Source organism: Oncorhynchus mykiss, chromosome 3, assembly GCF_013265735.2.
Source record: "Oncorhynchus mykiss isolate Arlee chromosome 3, USDA_OmykA_1.1, whole genome shotgun sequence".
Taxonomy (NCBI): Eukaryota; Metazoa; Chordata; class Actinopteri; order Salmoniformes; family Salmonidae; genus Oncorhynchus; species Oncorhynchus mykiss.
Genome location: NC_048567.1, coordinates 37,328,551 through 37,342,270, shown reverse-complemented (window position 1 = coordinate 37,342,270; position 13,720 = coordinate 37,328,551).

The window sequence follows — 13,720 nt, the reverse complement described above, 5'->3', positions numbered from 1 at the left end:
GTGCCGCTGCCGAAGTAACAGGGGTTGCCTCAGCTGGCTCGAGAGGCTCACCAAGCCTCGGTTGGCTCGGCAGGCTCCCACACCCCACGAGGTGAGATCTTGCATGGAGCCCCAGACCGAGGGTGATTGACCGTCATCTTGAACTTCTTCCATTTTCTAATAATTGCGCCAACAGTTGTTGACTTCTCACCAAGCTGCTTGCCTATTTTTCTGTAGCCCATCCCAGCCTTGTGCAGGTCTACAATTGTATCCCTGATGTCCTTACACAGCTCTCTGGTCTTGGCCATTGTGGAGAGGTTGGAGTCTGTTTGATTGAGTGTGTGGACAGGTGTCTTTTATACAGGTAACGAGTTCAAACAGGTGCAAAAAAAAAAAAAGAATTCTATTTTCTAAAGTGCTTTCTTGCATCATGCAACACAATGCAATTTACTGTCACCTATTTGGCTAATGGTGTTACAGACCAAGTAAAAACACATTAATTAAAGGGATACTTCGGGATTTTAGCAATGAGGCCTTTTATCTACTTCCCCAGAGTCAGATGAACTTGTGGATACCATTTCTGGCATGCTATAGGTTTGCCCCTCTCAATCATCCTCCACGTTCCCCGAACCAAATCCCATCCATTTCCTTAAGGTGCTTTTCCAACATCTCTGTCCCACTGTGATATTAGATCATATCTGATCAAGTTCCCCAAGACACTGCTTTAAGGTCAGTTCTTCAATAGTTACGCATAATAGTTGTTTGATGCACGTTTGATGTATAGCTGTTTAGTTATGTGGGGACATTATAGGCAACATCAGCTGATTCAGGAAAGTATTTTGATAAAGTGCTTGTGTGATACTGCACACGATTTAACAACAGCCAAACTGCTGGAATTAATGTTGATCTCGAGGAATAAAGGAACATATTGGAGTCTATGTTGTTAAGGTGGTCAAGACAATTAGCGTACTATGTGGACAACATTAAGTCAAGATTCCTGAGGTAAGATTATGGTCTGTGTACATTTTGATCATTTGTTTTAATGTTTTGTTTATTCATTTTTTTAAAGAAATCCACAAATTGAGTTTTTTAGATTTTGCATATATTTATATACAGTGGGGAGAACACGTATTTGATACACTGCCGATTTTGCAGGTTTTCCTACTTCTGTAATTTTTATCATAGGTACACTTCAACTGTGAGAGACGGAATCTAAAACAAAAATCCAGAAAATCACATTGTATGATTTTAAGTAATTCATTTGCATTTTATTGCATGACATAAGTATTTGATCACCTACCAACCAGTAAGAATTCCGGCTCTCACAGACCTGTTAGTTTTTCTTTAAGAAGCCCTCCTGTTCTCCACTCATTACCTGTATTAACTGCACCTGTTTGAACTCGTTACCTGTATAAAAGACACCTGTCCACACACTCAATCAAACAGACTCCAACCTCTCCACAATGGCCAAGACAGAGCGCTGTGTAAGGACATCAGGGATACAATTGTAGACCTGCACAAGGCTGGGATGGGCTACAGGACAATAGGCAAGCAGCTTGGTGAGAAGGCAACAACTGTTGGTGCAATTATTAGAAAATGGAAGAAGTTCAAGATGCTCCATGCAAGATCTCACCTCGTGGGGCATCAATGATCATGAGGAAGGTGAGGGATCAGCCCAGAACTACACGGCACCTGGACCTGGTCAATGACCTGAAGAGAGCTGGGACCACAGTCTCAAAGAAAACCATTAGTAACACACTACGCCGTCATGGATTAAAATCCTGCAGCGCCAATGACCATCTGGATGATCCAGAGGAGGAATGGGAGAAGGTCATGTGGTCTGATGAGAGAAAAATAGAGCTTTTTGGTCTAAACTCCACTCGTCGTGTTTGGAGGAAGAAGAAGGATGAGTACAACCCCAAGAACACCATCCCAACCGTGAAACATGGAGGATGCTTTTGGGATGCTTTTCTGCAAAGGGGGCAGGACGACTGCACCGTATTGAGGGGAGGATGGATGGGGCCATGTATCGCAAGATCTTGGCCAACAACCTCCTTCCCTCAGTAAGAGCATTGAAGATGGGTCGTGAATGGATCTTCCTGCATGACAACGACCCGAAACACACAGCCAGGGCAACTAAGGAGTGGCTCTGTAAGAAGCATCTCCATGTCCTAGAGTGGCCTAGCCAGTCTCCAGACCTGAACCCAATAGAAAATCTTTGGAGGGAGCTGAAAATCCTTATTGCCCAGCGACAGCCCCGAAACCTGAAGGATCTGGAGAAGGTCTGTATGGAGGAGTGGGCAAAAATCCCTGCTTGCAGTGTGTGCAAACCTGGTCGAGAACTACAGGAAACGTATGATCTCTGTAATTGCAAACAAAGGTTTCTGTACCAAATATTAAGTTCTGCTTTTCTGATATATCAAATACTTATGTCATGCAATAAAATGCAAATGAATTACTTAACAATCATACAATGTGATTTTCTGGATTTTTGTTTTAGATTAGTCTCTCACAGTTGAAGTGTACCTATGATTAAAAAAATTACAGACCTCTACATGCTTTGTAAGTAGGAAAACCTGCAAAATTGACAGTGTATCAAATACTTGTTCTCCCCACTGTATGAGCGCGTAATCCTCAACACTGCACTACACTTGAAACGAGAATAATATGTTTGACAACTGTGTTGAACCAGTGGGTGCGTATTCTATTTCTTATTATATTTAATGGATTATCTGAGCTCTCATCTAAGGCTATTTCCGAGGTCTGCCATTTGTTGTGCCTGATCGAGATATTTATCTATGTTTTCATTGAGTATTCTGCTGTGTTTTGAAAATAGGTTATTCACAGGAGGACAATGGGGTAATGTTTTCCCCCACCCTCTGTCATGGTCCCTCTAGGGACCCTACCCACCTCTTCCCAATTCTCACCTACTTCAGTCTTCTGTCATGTGTGTTTCGCATGTCACAACATTCACGTGTTACACTTTACCTCAATTTGATGTGTGATATGCAGGGCAAAACAAACAAAAAAATGAAACCTCACCATCCTCTCCCCTCCTCCGCTATCCACCCACCGCCCCTCTGCAATTGCAAATTTAACATCCACCCAAAACTGATGGGCATTCTCTCCAAGAACAAACAAAATCAAAAGGGAACTCTGCTTTCAGCTTTTAATTCCAGTCCCCCAAGTGTCCTGCTGGCAGCATAATGATTACATTGAAAGGCTATGAAAATGGCAGGTTAATTCAAACTCCAAGGCTTTTTCTTCTCCTTTCTCCTCCTCCTCCTGTCCTTCACCCTTCCTCCCAACATCAGGTGAGCTCTTCCACTCCTCCACTCGCCCCTGTACTCTTTCTACTGTTATTCATCCTTTTATAAACTCTGTCCATCCCCAATCAGTGTGTTTCCTTTAAGTTTTGGAATAGCGTAATGGTGAGCATGGAGAGAGGAACAATGCCCCCCCCCCCCCCAATCTCTGTGGTTCTCTGCTCCCAGAAGGAACCTCCTGGCTGGGATTGTCATGCAATGAGGAACCCCTGAAACAAAGGGCCATTATGGGCTGTGCTTCTCTGAGGATCCCCAGGAACACAGCATTGTTTTGGGATCCCTAGGAGTGTTTGTGTATGGGCCCCAGTTCTTCTTCCTCTATCCTCCTCCACCATTTCCACAACTAACTTTACCATACAGGATCATATACTGTAAGCCAGTGATACACGGAATAAGTAAAAGTATCCGTAATATTGTGGCAGTCTGTCTCAATGACATTCTATTTTGGAATCTTGCTCCAATAAAATGTTCTTAGATTACCTGAAACTTGCTAGGGTTATCCCACTCCACAAGAAAGGTAGTAAGGTAGACCAAGGTAACTACAAACCTGTATCTATTCTGGGAGTCCTATCCAAAGTCCTGGAGAATATGATCTATGAGAAATTGACATGTACATATCCAATAATGCTCTGATGTGTGATTTGCAGTCCGGTTTAAGGAAGTCACATTCAACTTATTCATGTTTACTGTATTTCACAGACCTCATTAGGAAAGAGATTGATGATGGAACATTCTGTGGGATGGTGTTATTGGAACTTTAGAATGCCTGTGATACAGTGGACCCCCAGATATAAGCTAAGGGCCCTAAGTTTAGCAGCATCAGAGGGTTGATGTCAATGGCAGCTTATCAGAAGCCATGTTAATCAGCTGTGTAGTGCCACAAGGAAGTGTTTTAGGGCATCTATCTATCTATACTGTATGTATATATTATATGAAATCAGCTTGTTCTTGTCTACTGTTTTTATTTGTTTTTGGTCTCTCACAAAGGCAAGAGTATGGTTGAGAGCCAGCTTAGTGCAGAACTGATGAGTATCAGTAACTGGCTGTCAGACAATAAGCTGTCATTTGGGGAAAACAAATGCATTTAGTTCTAAGATTAGGCTTTAGAGTCACGGTTAGTGACACAGTGATTGCAATCAAGAACTGTGTTAAATACTTAGGCTGGAAACTAGACAGGTTCCTGACAGGGGGGCGGGGCATGGGGCATAAAGTAATTGCCAAGGTCAACCAGAAAGTTACATTTCTGGACAGAAAATCAACATTTCTAGATAAAAGGACCTTGAAATCACTTGCAGCAGTGTTAGTGTAGCCTCACTTTGAATATGCGTGCACTACCTAGTACATTAGCTCAGAACAAAATGTCAAGGATCATTCTGAATCTTAGCCCTCATCAGGGTTATGTTGGCCCTTCTCAGCTCTGTGAACTACAGTGGCTATCAGTTGATAACAGGGTCATTCAGCTGAAGTTGGGATTGGCCCATATAATTGTGTATGGTACAGTCTCCCAGTATCTAAAGAACAATCTTACTATCACGACTCAGGATATGACCTGGAAACAGGAGACAAAGAGCTGTGAGACAGAGGTTTAATCCTAGACATGAAAGGTGGGATGTATATGGAGGGTGAAGGGCAATAGAAGACAAACAGCAATATAGTTAAGGATTTTGGAGATGGGGAAAAGGCCGATAAAGCATGGGGAAAGTTTGCGGGACTCCACAAGGAGGGGCAGATCGCGAATAGAAAGCTATACCCTCTACCTGAGTTTATAGGGGAAGCAGGGGTCCGGTGGCGGTACTCCTGTCGCTGATACCTGGAGGTGGTCTTGAGAAGAGCAGACTGGGCTCTCTTTCAGGTATGGCGACAGCAGTGGACGAACATCTGGGCAGAGCTGACTTCTTCCTCTTGCTCGGGAAGAGTGGGGGCTGATGTCCCAAGGAACACTCGAAGGGCGAGAAACCAGTGGCCGAGCAGGAAAGGGTGTTGCGGGTGCTGGCTCCAGGTGGTGGCATTGGTTGAGACGAGGCATCAAAGAGCCATCTCCAGGTCCCGAATGCTCAGACAGGGGATGAAAACCGAGGGATAGGCCGGCCGATGACCTGATGAGGGTGCAGAACGCCTTGCAGAATCGGGACGAGAACTGAGGACCTCAATCAGAGACCATGTCAACAGGAAGTCCATGGATCCGGAAGACGTGTTGCCCCATGAGCTGGGCCATCTCCTTGGCTGAGCTGGGCTGCACCATGAGCTGGGCCGCCTCCTTCCCCTCCTTGGGATAGGGGAATGAAATAGTGGTTTTGCCATCTGACAGAGGAAAACCAGTGACGAAGTCCAGGGATATATGGAACCAGGGGCAGTGAAGAACAGGGAGTTGTTGAAGGAGAACAGCCGGAGCTTGCCGTGGAGTCTTATTCTCTTCACACACAGTGCAGGCGAATGCAGAGATGTCAGGAACCATGGTGGGCTACCAAAAACATTGTCGAATGAAAGCCAGGGTCTGACGGGAGCCAGGATGGCAGGTCAGTCTAGATGAATGTGCCCATTCCAGAACCGGGGAACGGGCAGAGTCCAGGACAAACATCCAGTTAGCCGGGCCCCGGGGGGGAATGCTGCACCTCACAGACCAGGCTCTCTATACCAAAAATGACTGCAGCAGCTAGACAGGTGGTAGGGAGGACGGTTTTGGGGTCAGACGATGTAGCAACATACTATACAGACGTGAAAGTGAGTCAGGCTTCACATTTTTGGACCCAGGGCAGTAGGAGATAGTAAAATTGAACCAAGTGAACAACAGGGCCCATTGAGCCTACCTTGAGTTGAGGCGCTTAGCGGTGTGAAGATTTTCAAGGTTCTTATGGTCAGTCCACAGCCCCCTCCAACCAGTGCCTCCCCTCCTCCAACGCCATCTTGACCTCAAGTAGTTCTAGATTTCCCATGTCATAGTCCCTCTCAGCAGGGTTAAGACGGTTGGAAAGGAAAGCACAGGGATGTAGCTTTTGGTCCTGGGCATAACGCTGGGCCAGGACGGCCCCCACTCCAATGTCTGAGACGTCGACCTCCACCACGAGCAGATGGGACGGATCCGGATGGATTAAGATGGGAGCTGTAGTGAATTGGTGCTTGAGGTCAGAGAACGCCCAGTCAGCTGCTGGAGACCACTTGAACGGAATCTTGGGAGAGGTGAGTGCTGAGAGGGGGGAAGCCAGGGTGCTGTAATCGCCCAGATGAAACGGCGGTAGAAATGAGCAAACCACAGGAAACGTTACAGTTGCACTTTGGATGTGGGTTGAGGCCAATCCACCAACACTCTCACCTTGTCAGAATCCATCTGAACATTTCTTGCAGTGATAACATATCCTAAGAAGGAGATAGTGGAGTGATGGAACTCACATTTATCGACTTTAACAAGGACGTGCTCTTGAGCTGAATGGGAAATAACAAGGATGTCGTCAAGGTAGACAGACATGAACCGGTTCAACATGTCAAAGAGCATATGGTTGACCAGGGTCTGGAACACTGCGGGAGCGTTGGTCAGTCCGAATGGCATAACCTGTTAGAGCTCTAGGGGCGCTATTTCATTTTTGGATAAAAAACGTTCCCGTTTTAAGCGCGATATTTTGTCACGAAAAGATGCTCGACTATGCATATTCTTGACAGTGTTGGAAAGAAAACACTCTGAAGTTTCAGAATCTGCAAAGATTTTGTCTGTAAGTGCCCCAGAACTCATTCTACAGGCGAAACCAAGATGATGCATCACCCAGGAATTAGCAGAATTTCTGAAGCTCTGTTTTCCATTCTCTCCTTATATGGCTGTGATTGCGCAACGAATGAGCCTACACTTTCTGTCGTTCGCCCAAGGTCTTAGCAGCATTGTGACGTATTTGTAGGCATATCATTGGAAGATTGACCATAAGAGACTACATTTTCCAAGTGTCCGCCTGGTGTCCTGCGTCGAATTCGGTGCGCAATTGCCAGCTGCTTCTACTTTACCATTTGATTCAGGGGAGAAAGCATGTGTCCAAGAACGATGTATCAATGAAGAGATATGTGAAAAACACCTTGATGATTGATTCTAAACGTTTGCCATGTTTTCAGTCGATATTATGGAGTTAATTTGGAAAAAAGTTTGCGTTTTGAGGACTGAATTTATGGATTTTTTTTGGTAGCCAAATGTGATGTATAAAACGGAGCTATTTCTAATACACAAGGAATCTTTTTGGAAAAACTGAGCATCTGCTATCTAACTGAGAGTATCCTCATTGAAAACATCAGAAGTTCTTCAAAGGTAAATGATTTTATTTGAAGGCTTTTATGTTTTTGTTAATGTTGCGTGCTGGATGCTAACGCTAATGCTAACGCTAAATGCTAACGCGAAATGCTAACTCTAGCTAGCTACTTTTACACAAATTATTGTTTTCCTATGGTTGAGAAGCATATTTTGAAAATCTGAGATGACAGTGTTGTTTACAAAAGGCTAAGCTTGAGAGATGGCATATTTATTTCATTTCATTTGCGATTTTCATAAATAGTTAACGTTGTGTTATGCTAATGAGCTTGCTGATAGATTTACACAATCCTGGATACAGGGGTTTTTTCATAGCTAAACGTGACGCAGAAAACGGAGCGATTTGTCCTAAACAAATAATCTTTCAGGAAAAACTGAACATTTGCTATCTGAGAGTCTCCTCATTGAAAACATCTGAAGTTCTTCAAAGGTAAATGATTTTTTTGAATGCTTTTCTGTTTTTTTGTGTAAATGTTGCCAGCTGAATGCTAATGCTAAATGCTACGTTAGCCATCAATACTGTTACACAAATGCTTGTTTTGCAATGGTTGAGAAGCATATTTTGAAAATCTGAGATGACAGTGTTGTTAACAAAAGGCTAAGCTTGAGAGCTAGCATATTTATTTCATTTCATTTGCGATTTTCATGAATAGTTAACGTTGCGTTATGGTAATGAGCTTGAGTCTGTATTCACGAACCCGGATCCGGGATGGGGAGATCAGAAAGGATAACAAGGTACTGGTAGTGCCCGCTAGCAGTGTTACAGGCTATCTTCCTTTCGTCTCCTTCCCGTGTATGAACCAGATGGTAGGCGTTCCGAAGGTCCAATTGTCGCCCCCTGGAAAGGCTCGAAAGCCGAGGAAATGAGTGGTAGAGGGTAACAGTTTTTAACCTTTCTGATCTCCCCATCCCGGATCCGGGATCGTGAATACAGACTCAAGCTCATTACCATAACGCAACGTTAACTGTTCATGAAAATCGCAAACGAAATGAAATAAATATGCCATCTCTCAAGCTTAGCCTTTTGTAAACAACACTGTCATCTGTCATCTCAGATTTTCAAAATATGCTTCTCAACCATAGGAAAACAACCATTTGTGTAAAAGTAGCTAGCTAGCGTAGCATTTAGCATTAGCATTAGCGTTAGCATCCAGCAGGCAACATTTCAACAAAAACATAAAAGCCTTCAAATAAAATCATTTACCTTTGAAGAACTTCGGATGTTTTCAATAAGGAGACTCTCAGTTAGATAGCAAATGCTCAGTTTTTCCAAAAAGATTCTTTGTGTATTAGAAATAGCTCCGTTTTGTACATCACATTTGGCTACCAAAAAAAAACGAAAATTCAGTCCTCAAAACGCGAACTTTTTTCCAAATTAACTCCATAATATCGACTGAAAACATGGCAAACGTTGTTTAGAATCAATCATCAAGGTGTTTTTCACATATCTCTTCGATGATATATCATTCGTGGAAGCATGGTTTCTCCTCTCAATCAAATGGAAAAATACTTGCACCTGGCTTTGCGCACCAGTTTCGACGCAGGACACCAGGCGGACACTTGGAAAATGTAGTCTCTTATGGTCAATCTTCCAATGATATGGCTACAAATACGTCACAATGCTGCCGACATCTTGGGGAAACGGCAGAAGGTCTAAGCTTATTCCTGTCGCATTCACAGCCATATAAAGGAGACATTAGAAAACAGAGCTTCAGAAATTCTGCTCATTTCCTGTTTGACGTTTCATCTTGGTTTCGCCTGTAGAATGAGTTCTGGGGCACTTACAGACAAAATCTTTGCAGATTCTGAAACTTCAGAGTGTTTTCTAGAATATGTATAGTCGAGCATCTTTTCGTGACAAAATATCGCGCTTAAAACGGGAACGTTTTTTATCCAAAAATGAAATAGCGCCCCTAGAGATGCAACAGGTTAATTGGGATGTTATTAAGGCCCCGAAAGTCGATACACAGGCACAGGGCATTTGTCTTTCTTCTCCACAAAGAAGAACACTGGACCGGCGGGGGAAGCAGATGGACAAATACTCCCTGCAGCAAGACAGTCCTCAATGTACCTTTCCATGGTCTTAGTCTCAGGACCCGACAGAGAATAAAACCGCCCCTGAGGCGGTGTAGTTCCTGGGAGAAGGCCAATAGCGAAGTCGTAGTGTCGATGTGGAGGGAGAGATGTAGTGCGGGCCTTGTTGAAAACCTCCCGGTGTTCCTGGTACTCCGTGGGAGATCAGAGGCTTCTCCCAAGCCCACAGGAATACATCCCAGGGCAGGTTTCCCTGACTTCTGACAATGTGCGTGGCAGAACGGGCTCCAACCCATGATAGAACCAGTAGCCCAGTCGATCAGGGCATTGTGCCTCTGGAGACATGAAAACCCCAAGACCACGAGTACATTCAATGAGAAGGGACTGCATAGACTCACTGTGATTACCTCACACTCGCAGGAACCGCACTGTGGGTGACCCTGCAAATAGAGCGACAATCCCAAGCAATGACATACTTGGGAATGGAGAGAGGTTGAATGGAGATTCCCAGCTCCGACACTGGTCAAACTGTGGACTGGTCACCCCACAACAGGATGGCATGGAGAGGGGTAAGAGTAATGAAGGACTGGAAACTCCAGTACGGCTCACCATCGTACTTGTACCTACTGATGAGCCCTACATTTTAATGAATAGTTAGATATGTAATTTCCTGTAGTTCCACAATACAGACATCTCTTGGTGCTCAGTCTGTGTAAGTGTTCAGTAAGAGACAATCTAGCCTTGCCCAGTTGCATGGGCTCCGGAGGAGGCGATTTGACAGCTGTCGGTGAATCCCGAGGGAACTCAGGTGACATCGTATTATTTTGGTGTTGCAGACACAGGAGGCGGATAGTTTGGTTATCCAAATATTTTTTATAACAAAGGGGCAGGCAAAGGGCAGGTTGAGGGCAGGCAGAGGTACGTAATCCAAGGCATAGTAAATCAGTGACAGAACTGCAGCCAGGCTCAGGGTCAGGACAGGCAGAAAGGTCAGATCCGGGAAAACTAGAAACATGAACAGGAGAAATGGGAAACAAGCTGGTAAGACCTGACAAAACTATGCGAACTGGCAACAGACACTCAGAAAACGCAGGTATAAATACACAGGGGATAATGGGGAAAATGGGAGACACCTGGTAGGGGGTGGAGACAAGCACGAGACAGGTGAAACAGATTAGGGTGTAACACTTAATACTTTTAGGGGCTCTCATTGCTATTCCTTGAGAGGCAGTACCACAGATTTTGTGTCTTGTCGATTCTAGAGTGGTTCTGGCCAGAACATGTTTTAATATACAGCAGTTGTAGAGTGGAACAAACTCCTGGCTGAGATAAAAACTGTTTCTGACAGTCTTAGGTTCAAACACTCCTGCAAGGCTTGGCTAATGTTGAGATTAGTGTAAAGCCACTGCCCTAGTGGAGTGATTTGTTTATTTGATGTTATATACAGTATGTGAATATGTAGACAGTGTGTGATGGAATGTATTTCACAGAGTGCCCACGTCAGTTGTTTGGCCCTAAAGTCACTTGCCAATAGAGGACCACAATGGAAAAAAGTATTTGACTTCCTGTGTGTATAATCCTCTGCAATTTTGGTACATGTATAGGTTGCTTGGTGTTGGTTTTTATGTTTTTTAAGTTGTCAAATTAAATCCAAACAAGTTAAAATAGACATTGGTATATGTGTATGTTTTTGGGGAAAACAACTACTGTATGTGTTTTGTGGTGTATGTTCTAAACCCATGCATAAGTGTGCCAGATTTTGTGTGTGTGCTTGCGCGTGTGTTTGCATGTATATGTGCGTATGCATGTGTGTATGAGTGCACATGCCTGCGTACATGTGCACATTCATGTGTTTGTGTGTGTGCCCACATATGCAGAGATCTGGCCTGATCCCATTGTCATGTAGGTCTATGTGATGGATGACAGTGGTCACCTATTGCCTACAAGCCCTTATGGCTCCAACTCTTCCCCTCTCCATCTCTACCTCATATTGTCCTTATCCACAGTGACAATAGGCCACCGGCAGGCTGTGACACTCGTCACCTGGTAGCCCAGACCCCTGTCCTAAATGCCAGCGGAGACGGGTGTGTGTGTGTTTAGAAAATGGCTATGAGTCAGTAAAACCTGGTCAGCAGGGGGATGGCCCATTACATCAAATCACATTTATTTATAAAGCCCTTCGTACATCAGCTGATATCTCAAAGTGCTGTACAGAAACCCACCCTAAAACCCCAAACAGCAAGCAATGCAGGTGTGGAAGCACGGTGGCTAGGAAAAACACCCTAGAAAGGCCAAAACCTAGGAAGAAACCTAGAGAGGAACCAGGCTATGTGGGGTGGCCAGTCCTCTTCTGGCTGTGCCGGGTGGAGATTGTAACAGAACATGGCCAAGATGTTCAAATGTTCATAAATGACCAGCATGGTCAAATAATAATAATCACAGGCAGAACAGTTGAAACTAGAGCAGCAGCACGGCCAGGTGGACTGGGGACAGCAAGGAGTCATCATGTCAGGTAGTCCTGAGGCATGGTCCTAGGGCTCAGGTCCTCCGAGAGAGAGAAAGAAAGAGAGAAAGAGAGAATTAGAGAGAGTATACTTAAATTCACACAGGACACCGGATAGGACAGGAGAAGTACTCCAGATATAACAAACTGACCCTATCCCCCCGACACATAAACTACTGCAGCATAAATACTGGAGGCTGAGACAGGAGGGGTCAGGAGACACTGTGGCTCCATCCGAGGACACCCCCGGACAGGGCCAAACAGGAAGGATATAACCCCACCCACTTTGCCAAAGCACAGCCCCCACACCACTAGAGGGATATCTTCAACCACCAAATTACCAAGCAAAATATTACAGATATAAATAAAAAAGCACAGGTATCATCAAGCAGCAGTGGCCCACATTCAGGTTAAAAAAATCATGAGGGCAGTGGAATGCCGAAGTATAGCCGAGTATAGCCCACAAAGTTCTCCGCCACGGCACAACCCAAGGGGGGGCGCCAACCCAGACAGGAAGATCACATCAGTGACTCAACCCACTCAAGTGACGCACCCCTCCTAGGGAAGGTAAGAAAGAGCCCTAGTAAGCCAGTGACTCAGCCCCTACATGTGTAAGTGTGTGTGTTTGGACAAGGGCTGTGTGGCATGGTCGTAATTGAGACCCATTCACAATGCTCCACAGCATGAGTGGATGGAATTCAGATTAAGAATTAGAGCATAAAGAAAGGTTACGGACTTGAGATTTTTACATGGTTGGTATTCTGTCAACTTGTTGCTTGAGCTTTGTTATGTTTAAGGGAAATGTTCTTCAGTCCAGTATATCTCTCTTTTTTTCTCTCTTCTTTTCTCTTTTCTTCTTCTCTCTCTGTCCCTGACCCTCACCAGTATCACCAGTCAATTCATCACAGCGTTCCTTTTACTAGCACCTGGAAAATACATGACAGTCACCTTCCCTCATATCTATTAGCTACACTAACCCCATTGCCTCATTGTATGACCGCTGACCTCGTCACTCGTGTTGTATTTAATTTCCTTCTAGGTGAAAAGGACCACAAATGCATTTTAGTTGGGTAAAACAATGCATATGTCTAATGTTGCACATTTTAATATTAACATTAGAATTAGATGCAAGGAACCTTTACATTGGATAATATTAGAATTGGCCCATTAAGCTACTGTGGACAGTCAACAATAGAGACTGTGTGATGTGAGTAGTTAGTGTCGATAACACACAACATCTGCTTGGGACTCACTGGTCTCCTGTGTGTTTAGTGTGAATAGTGTGTGTTTCCTTATGTGTGTTGTGTGTGTCTTTTTTTTCTGAATCTCCCTGTGAGTGTGTCCCGGTCCCCACGTTTTCTGTGTTTTGTCTCCACATCTCCCCCTGAGTCCGAGGGCAGCTCTGTTGTCATGGCTGTGACAGCTCCCCTCCCTCCTCTCCCTCCGTGTGTTGGGCCTGGCAGATGTAGAAGTGTCACCACATTGATTAATTGTTTACACTCACCTGTCTACGTGTCTGCCTGATTGCCATGGTCCCTCTGAGCCACGGGGACCAGGCTGAGAACGGGGAACTGGAGGGGGGTGAGGGGGGCAGGA